The sequence below is a fragment of the Plecotus auritus genome (assembly GCF_963455305.1).
Source record: "Plecotus auritus genome assembly, chromosome: 11".
Taxonomy (NCBI): domain Eukaryota; kingdom Metazoa; phylum Chordata; class Mammalia; order Chiroptera; family Vespertilionidae; genus Plecotus; species Plecotus auritus.
In genome coordinates, this window is record NC_137777.1 from 51559328 (window position 1) to 51570896 (window position 11569).

Here is an 11569-nt window from a genome sequence, read left to right on the forward strand (position 1 = left end):
ACGAATAGTTTTGGTTTGGTTTTTAAGACTGAAGAGTACATCTTATTCTCAATGTTCTAGGTAAATGAGTAAAATGTAGTTCTGGTGGGGTCCAAAGTAGACGTTAGCTGGGTAAAGATACTATGAATGAAAAAGTATTTTAAACATAAAATGTTCTGCATTGTGAATATGTAAGTATAGTATAAAGATTTCTTTCATCCCATTTATCCCCCTCCTTTAAAATAAACCATAGTTTACAATCGGTAGATCTGTCTATATATAAATATATATTAAAGAGAAAAGATATATATCTGAAAGTTGCTAAATCTGCTTTATTAGACTGCAGGTCACTTATTGCATAGAAACTGGACTGGGCTTTACACTCTAATGTACTTTTTACTTTTCCCAAGTATGAACTTACTCTCTGTAAGTTGAATTTTCTTTGCTACGTAAACCATTTATGTGTATCTGGTAAGCTGTGCCCAAATCTCTGTTAGATCGCATACAGTAAATTGGAATACACATGTGGTGCACTACGGATTGTTGTGCTTTCGCTTGGTTTAGCTGGAAGCAAGGTTTGATGTAGATGGCTTGTTACTGTTAATTTAAGATGTTCTATGGTTGTCCATTGCCTTTGATGTTGTGTTATGACAGATCAGACTATATTTACTTTACCATATTGTTTTTAGAAAGGCAATCCAAAGGAAAAATGTTTATACTCTTGAATATATTAGCCTCAGCCTATATAAAAGTTTCTTCTTTAAAGTAAGCGTTTCACAAGAAACAGAACTGACAAACTTTTCTACTTGCTGACTCCCTAATTTATTTTGTTCCATAATCTTGAGGGACTGCCTTTACCCTTCTAGATCATTTTTAAAAACTAGTTTTAGTACTAAGGTATACTACTGGATGTTTCTATTTTTTTAAGTATGTTCTTTTTCTGACTTACAGTACAACTTCAGGAAGTTGAGATACTAAGAACTTAGGGTTGGTCTCAGAGGTAACACGGAATACCCATGGTTTGGTCTGTGGGGCCCTGGCAGAATTGTGTGTTACACATTTGCTGAATTTTTCTCTTAGAACTTAAAAATGTTTCAGAGCTTTTAATTTTAATGAAGGGGAAGAGCATGAACTGCCTCTTTCCTGTTCACTGTAGTACAGACCCTCTCAGATAAATCAAGGTCATGCACTGTTTCTTAGGCTTCTGACAGTCACCGCCACACGGTCCCTACACTGTCGGTCAGAGTTCGGCCCTCATTTTTCATAGTCACTGGATGTTTTGCTAAATTTTAGTACCACAGAAACTAAGAGCTGAAAAAAGAAGAGATGTTACAGGAAGGGAAACTGAACTGTCATGAGTAGCTTTGAAATTTGGGAGAAAACATTCACCGGTTTGGGTAGAGCCATCCTGATGAGAAGAATGAGGTGAGGCATAGACTCGTGTCAGATGCTTAGAACACTGGCAGTTGTTCAGCAATAGACGGGAACCAAGAGGAAAAGAAGGAACGAGGAAGGGGGAGAGAGAAAATCGGGAAAGGACCAGGGCTTGGAAACTCGATCACTACAATATAGTGTCAAAGGCCTGAAAAGAACTGGAGCAGTATAATCATGGGGAAAGGATGATGAGATGGGTTTTTAAAATCACAAATTTTAAAACTTTGATAAGCTTTACTTATATTTTTAGGACTTTGTCAACATAGAATGAAGAGTTTATTTTTCTGAATAATGATTCCAAAAGCTACCATTTTTTAGTGCCTACACGTGCCGTTGCGCTTTATTTGATCTGTTCTCTCTAAGGTAGGTGCTATTGTCTCCATTTTATAGACAGGAAAGGCTCCCAGTGGCCACCTGCCCGCTGTAGCAGCCTCAGGGCCAGGGCCAGGGCCAGGGCCAGGGCCAGGGCCAGGCCGAGCTGCTCCCACCGCCTCCTCCGAGCCCGGCCCTTCTGGAGGCTCCACTGGGCCTCATGCAACAACTTTTGTAGTTCACCCTTTTAAGGAATCCCCTGTGGAGACACATTTCCCTTAGAACAGCTGTTAGGAATCTAGCGTCTATGCCTTTCTCCCCACTGTCCCCAGGTGCACGTCCTCCCTACCTTCCTCCTGTGCAGCAATTGCTGCACCACCTGCCTGCAAACCAGACACCCAGCCTCAGTGCGGCATTTTCATTTTTAAATGAGAAAAGAAACATGAACCCCAGGTTTTGTGCCGTTCAGTCACCCAGATCCTTAAACTTAACTATGGTACAGGCTTCTCTGAGTCCCTTTCGGGTGTGAAGGGAAGCTTTGCTCCTGCTGTGGCCCTGCCTCCCGGCGGCTGCGGGGCAGCTCTAGGCGGCCAGGCTGTGTGGGGAGAAGCAATGGTAAGCCCTGCCTTGGGACACTGGGGACTTAGATTTGGAGTACACTGGCTATTGGAAACACCGTTTGGGGTTGAGGAGAGGGGTGGTTGAGGCCATTATGAAATGGGAGAATCAGCATTTAACACTGTAAACATAAAAAGAACACTTTCTCTGCCTGCTGTTTGTAAAAGCTCTTTGGGAAGATCTTTTACGAAGACCAATTTTTAAATGTAATTTACCTACCTAGTATAAGTGTCCTAAGACATGTATGTAAACTTCCAAGACTGTTTGTCCGTGTATTTAGAAAATACACAAGAATCTTTATCAAACCTAAAAATATAAACTTGTGAGCACTAAACTGCTTCTGGCTTGTGAATTTTGTTGACTCTTGATTTTTTTCATTGTTTTTTTTTTTTTTTTTGCATTCAAAGTGTACACAATTAGGCTAATTGGGGTGGGGGAACACCTTTGTAAACTTTGACTTATGTATAATTCAGTTATCTTTGTAGTTGAGGTTTACAAGTTTGAATTATATACTATTTTAAGGGTTTTTGCTTGTGTATTTTTATATGAAGAGAAGTGCATAAGCGCCTCCAACTACCTCCTCGTGCTGCGTGGAGAGCTGCTCTGGAGCACAGAGGGGCTCTAACCAGCACGTGTCCCATCATGGTCCCATCATGATGACTTGAAGGTTTCTCTACAGGTTTTAGAAACATTAAAGTATTTCCTCTGTAATTTACACTTATAATTTGGGGAATGGGTTGAAAAGCAAAGCTCAATCACTTTATCCCATATTTACTGCATATTAGATTAATGGATTATAAGTAACTATATAAATTTCATGTCTTTAAAACTTGAGTAATATGAGAAAACATACTAACTAGTTATTTAGGTTTTTGTGGTGGTAACAGAACAAAGGAGATCACAGAAAGGACCGGATGGTCAGGCTTGACTAAGGGATAAGAGTCACAATTTAGTTTGGAGAATGGCGAGTTAAAGGCGGGGTGGATGCCCATGTAGCATGTAATGCCCCACCGCTTTAACTGTCATGAGGCAGAAGAATTGGGTGCATTCTGTGTGGTTCCAGGGGTTAAGTTGAGACCACTTCCCAAGATGAAAAGGCAGTTTTTAATAATTACCCAAAGATGAAATGGGATTGCTTCAGAAGTCCCCATGTGCACTGGAGCTGTTCTGGATGAAGGGGGGCACTCGCTGGTGGCCTCTGCTTCGGCAGTATTGGCCAGTATTTCTATGGAAGGGTGCTGTGCTTTAAACTTCTCAGACTGTTACAGTTGCCAGTTGTTTGCTTTGCTTTACTAAAAACAAAATATCTCATGGAGGATATTCTGACACCAAAAAGGGTACAGTTAACATTTAGAAATCATGTTTCACTTTATGGAAAAAATTGCTGCTTGAACTTTTTTTCTTTTTAACTACATGTCATCACAGACCAATGTGTGGGAGCTGGTATAAGAAATGGAATTCCTGGATCGGTGGTTAGATAAGAAGCAGAGGTCCTTCAGGCTCAGTCTCTGTCTTAACTATCTGATTTCTGTACTGAAGATGGAAAGAAAAAGTACACCACAGATCTCTATTACGTGAATTAAAGGGAAGGAAACTGCTTCCTCGCTGCCCTGTGCTATACTTGCTGTGAACCCGACCTGACCTTCAGCCAGACACTTTTCTTTTTTCCAACACAACCAGTTTGGCAATATGAAAGCATCGATCTTCCCGCATAATTAGGTGTGTGTTAGAATCTTAGTGAAAGACTCATACTTCTTGGCACATGTCCCAACAGCTGGTGAGAGAAAACCATATAACATGGTTTCAAGGTAATTGTGGATTTTTTTTTTTTTTTTTAGGTTGAAAGAAACTTTAGGAGTAATAATGAATTGATTCCCAGACAGGTTGCTATAGTGACTTTGCCATGAATTTTAGGACCCAAGGCCCCTGAACTTCCATTGTAATATTCTTCCCCTACATCAAACATATATTCAGTAAGTACTTTAGGTTAGGGAAAACTTTGAAATTAGAGACTACAAAGTATATTCAAATACAGTACCTGGCACATAGTCTGAGCTTAATATTAAGTGAATGATTATTTAAAAGATATCGGTAACTTCAGGATTTTGCCTGCTAGTATCTAATGGCTGGTAGCTGTCAAGCTATATTTTGTTTAGAAGTAGTTTGTGTTGTCAAGCACAGGATATGTGGGGTCACACATCTGGACCCTTGGGACCTTTTTCCCCAATACACCCGTAGGTGACCATAGCCAAAGACAATGACCAAACCCAGTCTAGCAAATATTTAGAGATCTCAATGCAAGAGTCTTAAATGTGCACCATCTCCATAACTCAGAATACTTAGTGACAAGATTATTGGTTGTTTGCTGCAAAATACTTGTTTTGAAATGACTAGTGTGGCCAACACTAATGCAAATGTCAGAACTCTGTATGTGAGGAAGATGTGGAGCTGGTTCCTGATGCAGCGTAGAGTGCACAGCGCATCATGAAGGTGCTGGGTCGAAGGTTTTAGTTGCCATATTGTGAAGAGGCATGTGAGGTGATGGCATTTACATTTTACCACATGAGACAAGCGTTCGTGTGAAAGATTTGTGGAGCTTAGTACTTGTCACCCTGCCCCCCATCTTGACTCACCCACTTGGGTTACTAAACTGGGATGGTGGTATTTACATAGAGACACGGGCAATTCTCCAAAGTAGGTTACACACTAATTGTCAAGTAATTGTCCTCTAAATCATTAGATAAAACAGCTAGCTCATTTCAAAGAATAGCAATTACAAAATCGGATCAGCCTCCGAGAGGCCTAGTCCACGGCTGCATCTTCATTATAGCAAAGGAAATTGAAGACATTATTTAAAGACAACATAAACGGCTAGTTTTATATGTGTGTAGTTTCTCTCATTGGTGATCATAAATGTGCCTCCATGTAAGATTTTATTGCATAAGTTTAAAGGTGTTGGTTAGAATCCTGCAGTTGCCTTCTGGAAGCCGGGACGCCCTAGGCTGTCTGTCAGCTCCGCTGCTGTTGGTGACACAGCACACTCAGGGAGCTCGCCTTTCAGTCTGTGGGCACACATGTATTCAACAGACGCATGTTCAGTGCCTGTGATGGAGAATGAGGTCACACTGACCACTGCTCTCAGTTATTCTACAAGCCTGGGGATGGGAAAAGATGCAAGTTTAGCTACGCAAGGAACTTGATCAAAAAGGCCCTTCATTTCAGAGGTTTTGGAAAGTAGCAGTAATTGGGAGGAGTGGACAGGTAGGATGACTAAAAATAGAACTGTGCAGATGGACGTAAGCTAGTGCACACACAGCACTTTGCATTCATTGTTTCCCCTACAACATAATAAAAAGACTTTCACCTTGAAAACATACCTTGAGTCTTTGGGGGAAAATATTTCTTACCCATAAAATTCTTGCATGGACCGTAATAATTTTGACTTAACTGGCCAACAGAAGTGTTACATTACCCATTTGCATCTTTTTCTGGGACAGGAATATATTACTTTCTAGGTGCCTCTTCGTTCTCTCGCTCTGCTGGGCCACTCTTTAGGGTTAGACAAACTTTTTCGGAACCAGTGAGGACTTGGGGAAGCTGACACTTCGTGGGGTCGGCCTGGATGAAGGGCCTTTGACCTCGCAGAGCTTTCCTGTCCAACAAAGCGGTGCAGTGAGAGCGTGTTTGTTCCACGTAGGTGCCAGTTAGGAAAAGAACGGCACCTCCTCTCAAAGGGTGAAGCCAAGCTGAGTCCCCCTCCAGGTGGTTATTAAGGAAAGGGTAGCTTAAGTACCTTTCCTCAATTTTCATGTGTTTTTTTAGCAAAGCATATTTTCACATTACCAAAAATCTCTTATTAGCACACATCTGAGTGTTCAAAATCCCACTCATCTCGTGTTGTGTGTGGGGGCGGTGTATGTGTGGTGTTTTACAGTTTGCTTTCAGTGGGATTCTAAGTCAGCTGACTTGTTCTGAGAGGACCAGAGAATAAATACTTTTGCTTTGTGGACGACAAGGTCTCTATCACAACTAGTCAGCTTTGCTGGTGTACCACAAAAGCAGCCAGAAACAGTGTACCTGAGCAGCATGGCTGTGTTCTGATAAGGCTTCCCTTAGGACAGTGGTCAGCAAACTGTGGCTCGTGAGCCACATGCGGCTCTTTGGCCCCTTGAGTGTGGCTCTTCCACAAAATACCACGTGCGGGCGCGCACATACAGTGCGATTGAAACTTCGTGGCCCATGCTCAGAAGTTGGTTTTCGGCTCTCAAAAGAAATTTCAATCGTTGTACTGTTGATATTTGGTTCTGTTGACTTATGAGTTTGCCGACCACTGCCTTAGGACATGAGGCTGCGAGCTATAGGCTGCAGGCTGCTGGCCCCTATCCTTAACTTCTTCCTGCACCATCTCCCCACCTTTCTGTCCTGTCCAGAGTTACAGATCTAGAGGTGCAGCAAGAATTAACACTGGTGGCATCCTTTTAGCCGAGAAGGGGACTCTGATTAAACAGTAAGACCTTCCATAAGAATTCCATTAAACCCCACATCCCAATACACAAGGTGCCCCTCCATATTCCCTGGTGCCTAAATAATAAATAAGAGTCTTAAGAAGAAGAGACTTTCACTTGCCAATAAAACACTGTCTTTCTAATTCTAGACCCTTTATTGCCAGTGTACCCTGTGTTAAACAATATCCTGGCAATAAAGAAGCCCTTCAACCCTGATTGCACACCATGACATTGACTCTCCAGGCTGTGGGAGTCTCACTGATGCCTGCATTTATAAAAGGTGTCAGTACAGTGGACTGTCAGTTACTCGGCCACAGCCTGAAAATGCTGAGCTTGTGAGCAACTGACCAGCGTATCTGGCCTGAACAAGGCTCTGCTGAAATGAGTTCCCAAGACCAAAGACTAGCCAACGGACCTGGGAGCCTGTGGCATTGTTTCAAGCACGTGACTCCCCGTTGTGACCCACTGAGGACAACCTGGTGGCCTTTGTGTCACTCAGTCTCTCGCAATAGGAGGCTCTCAGTCACACGTCACATTTCTATGTGGAGCAGGGTTGAGATCTTACTCCACAGCCTGTGTCGCCAGTTGGACTCACATAAACTCTAAAAAATTTCTCAAAGAAAAAAATTTCTATTCAAAACCATTTAAATGTTGATCTAAAATAGTTTCAATAGTTTTTCAGGTTAAGATTGAAATTAATGAGAACAGATGGTCCGATCCTAAGGGATTAGACAAGTTTTGTTGTTCTAACGGGATACTGCACCGTCGGGAGTGTCAGGTCTATTCGGAAAGGACACGTGATGGGACTCAGAAGCACCATGTGCAGCCCATTCACCCCTGTACACTGCAGTACAGACCGAGCTTCAGTGTCTGAAGGAACTACCCTCTTAAAGGCCATCGGTGACTTAGCTGACTCCTCACCTCTTCGGCGTTTGGCACTGTTCATGACCGATTTCCTTCGACTCCTCTTTTGTCCCCATAAGCATTCTTTGAGGGGCACTCTCCCAGCGTTCTTTCCATTGGTGTTCTCATTCAGTCCCAAGTGACCACAGTGACTTCAACCTTGCTGACGTCCATCACTGACCACTCTTCAGAGTTTACGAATATTTGTGTAATAACACCATGCTCTGTTTGATGCACAAAGGAGTTTTAGTCACAATCCTAATTAGGGTCTTGGTTCTTTCATGAGCAGAAGGGTCTTTACATTTACATTCTGCTGTATGGAGTCTCACCATGAGTTGAGACGGCCTGGCAAAGTCACCGTTAGAAGAATTAAAACAGTGATTTTAATTCTTTCTCCAGCCACGTCCACACTGTTTGATGAGGTGGTGTCTGGCTGCCTTATTCTGTCATATCAGCACGTATGTATCTCTGCTAACTACACAGACTCATGGAATGTTTGGACAGAAGGATCTTAGAAACAAGGACAGCGTGTGTTTATCCCGCCTCTGAACTCATTCTGTTAACGTTCATAAAGCAGGTCTTCTGAGCTTGAGACTCTCCTCCTCCTCCTCGCTCTGAGCTGCGTTGAGTTGAAATCTTCCTCCATCGCAGTGCCAGAGATTCATATCCTTCCACATACTGGTCTGTGTGACAGTGGACACTGGGAGGGCGTACACTGTATTTGAGCAGAGTTTAGGGCCTTAAATTTTTTTCATTCATAGTAGATAGTATTCTGTGTCTTCATTTCTGTAGAATAATATCAGAATCCATACTTGTCTACCCTTTTCCAGTTTAATGTTTCACTTTTCATTTTAAGGCTAATACTAATATGGAAAACTAATGCCCAAAGAGAGATTTTTAAAGAAAAGCATCCAGAAATATTTCTTAAAAGTAAAATGTTAATTTGCCTGCACTACACTTAACATGAGATTAAACTTGCTTCTCCAAGATAAGATTTTGTTTGCAGCTTGATATAAAAATTTTAATGTTGCTTAATCCTAGGCTTTTAAGAATTTCATAATTAATTTATTTTTATGCAGTATAATTTTAGCATATATAAATTTAATGACTCAGTTCCCTTTAGAAAGTGTATTACAAGGAAGATGAGAGTTTTTTCTTCTAATTGCATTTTAGATCATATTCTGAAAGATGTGAGAAATATTTCGTTTCTATAAAATTCTTATAAAACTTCAGGTCCCTCGGCCCAAGCCACTCCTCTCCTTTATGCATCAAGACAGATGTATGTTATGGCTGCATGGTATTGCTTATCCTTGTTTTGAAAAAGTACAGAGCCCAGTGCTGGAGCCCGTCCTGTCCCAGAGATGGACAGTGTCCTCTTCAGGAGGCCAGTTTAAGTCCTAACAATTATTAAATGCTCGTCAGCGTAGTATTTTGTTCTCAATGTTTGAACTTGAAAAAATATGAGCGAGGGAATTTCATAAAAATAGCTACCAAAATGCTTTCTGTAAGGCTTACTGCATGCTGTGTGACAGTTACCACAACACCCTTGCTGTCTCACCACAGCCGGAGCGTGGGCCTCCCACACTGTGCCCCAGGGGACCGACGGCACTGCCACTCCAGCCGCTGGCCCATGAGAGCAGAGGGGATGGCTTTGCTCTTTAAGCACTTACCGCTCACTGACACCAGGGCATTTTAGATCATATTCTGAGAGATTAGTTATAACTTTTAGGTTGAATGGAAGCAATTTCTTTATAATATGATTGTGACTCTAATCCAGACCTCAGAACGGCCATTTTGGGGGAAATAAGCATAAATGAGACAGACATAGTATTTTTTTGCAAGCAAAAAGTGACTAAGTTGCATTAGCTGGTTTTCCACTGTAAAAGTCCATTTTCTGCACATATAACGGAAGTGACTTGAAAAATCAGATTTGAGAATTTTTCCAATATATCATACTGTCATTGATGTCCTACTTTTTAATAGAACCTTTTTTCTTATATTCCAGCCTTTATTAACATGATTCGTTGTTGGAGATGATTAATGAGGCAACTGCAAAGGCAAAATCCAGCGTTTTGTATGTCCTAAGAGACTGTCAGCGTTATTTTTGTAGCCACATGTGCACACAGAAAGCAAACTTAACCCTGCCATTAAGGAGAAATCTTAAGCCAGTGAAACAAAAGATTAATAGACTGTAATTGAGTACCATCATAATCGTTAAGGTTTAAGTTTCCTTTGTGGGATGAATTTTGGACTACGGGACATATTTAGGCCTTTGTATTTTAGTTTCAGAGTTGAGAGCCAGGCTTGGTGAGAAGTAAAGTGTTATGACTCCTCAGAGCCATGGGGAAGGCACTTCTGTAAGTTTGATGCACAATCTATTGACAAGAGTATTGATCTGCAAACAAGTTTTCATGATATATAGATGCAACTTAGAAAGTTTAAGAATAAACTACCAAATTTCATATGAACTTTACTTACTTGAGCAGGTATATTTGTTGAGTAACTGAAGAATGTGTCCAGACAAATGGGGCATTATTTTTTCTGGCCGAATTTTATATCTATCTGTATAAAAACCTAGGCAACCGGGCAACCGGAATGACCAGTGACCAGTTGCTATGACGTGCACTGACCGGGGGGCAGATGATGAAAACAGGAGCTGCCCCCAGCTGTTCAGTGCGCTCCCACAGCCAACCTCCCGGCCCTGACGGGGACTGAGCCAGATGTCTCCAATCGGCCCTGATCACCAGCCATGCCGAGGAACCCCACCCGTGCACAAATTTGTGCACCAGGCCTCTAGTGTATATATATTGATTTCAGAGAGGAATGGAGGAGAGGGAGAGAGAGAAACACCAATGATGAGAGGGAATCATTGATCGGCTGCCTCCTGCATACACCCCACTGGGGATCAAGCCACCAACCCTGGCCAGAACCAAACCCAGGACCCTTCAGTCTGCATGTGGACGCTCTATCCACTGAGCCAAAGTTGGTTAGGGCTCTGGCTAAATTCTTTTAACTAAATCTAGCCATGTTTTAGATATAAATACAAAGCTAAAGTAAGGATCCATTTTATCCTCAAGTTAACCTGAAGTGAATTTTAATCCTATTTTATTTGCCAAAAATAATCTCGATGTAAACATTTTTATTCTAAGGTAACCATGTGAATTTACTGCCTGCTTTTGAGTACCTTACTTCCAGGGGCACATTCTTCACTGTGTTTTTCTCTCTGCTTTAAATGCAGCCGTTTCGCCCTGACTATGACCTTTCTTATTTAAGCCTTACTGGCTAACAAATGCAGAGCAAACCTCAAAAGAGGGGCATTGTTTTCACTTGTAAATAACATTCTTCAGGGATTTTCAAAATGTGCTCTGGGATCCTAGGGGTTCTTTGAAGATGCCTCCTGGGTGTGGGGTTTGCTGGCAGAGCAGGTGGGGCCCTGGGCCTCGGCCAGACCTCCGCAGCTCCCCTTTCATCTCCTAGCTGTCAGGGCCCGTACTTGAAAAAATGTTTTAACCACCAACTTAATTTAAAAACAGTCGTGGAAGATGACAACAACAACAGTAATCGTAGCTTTTGAGTGCTTATCAAGTGCCAGACGGTGCTTTAAATACTAACATTAATCCTTAAGAAAAAAACCCTTAAGGTCAAGCATTTTTATGATCCCCGCCTTACAAATGAGGAAACTGAGACTTAAGGAGATTAAGGAATTTGGCCAAGAGGTCACAACTACTTTGGACTCAAATCTGGGTGTGCCAGTTAGTGTCTTAGTTGAAGTCAGGAATGGCACATCCAAGGTAAGTGTGCGCCACCCGGGTCGGCAT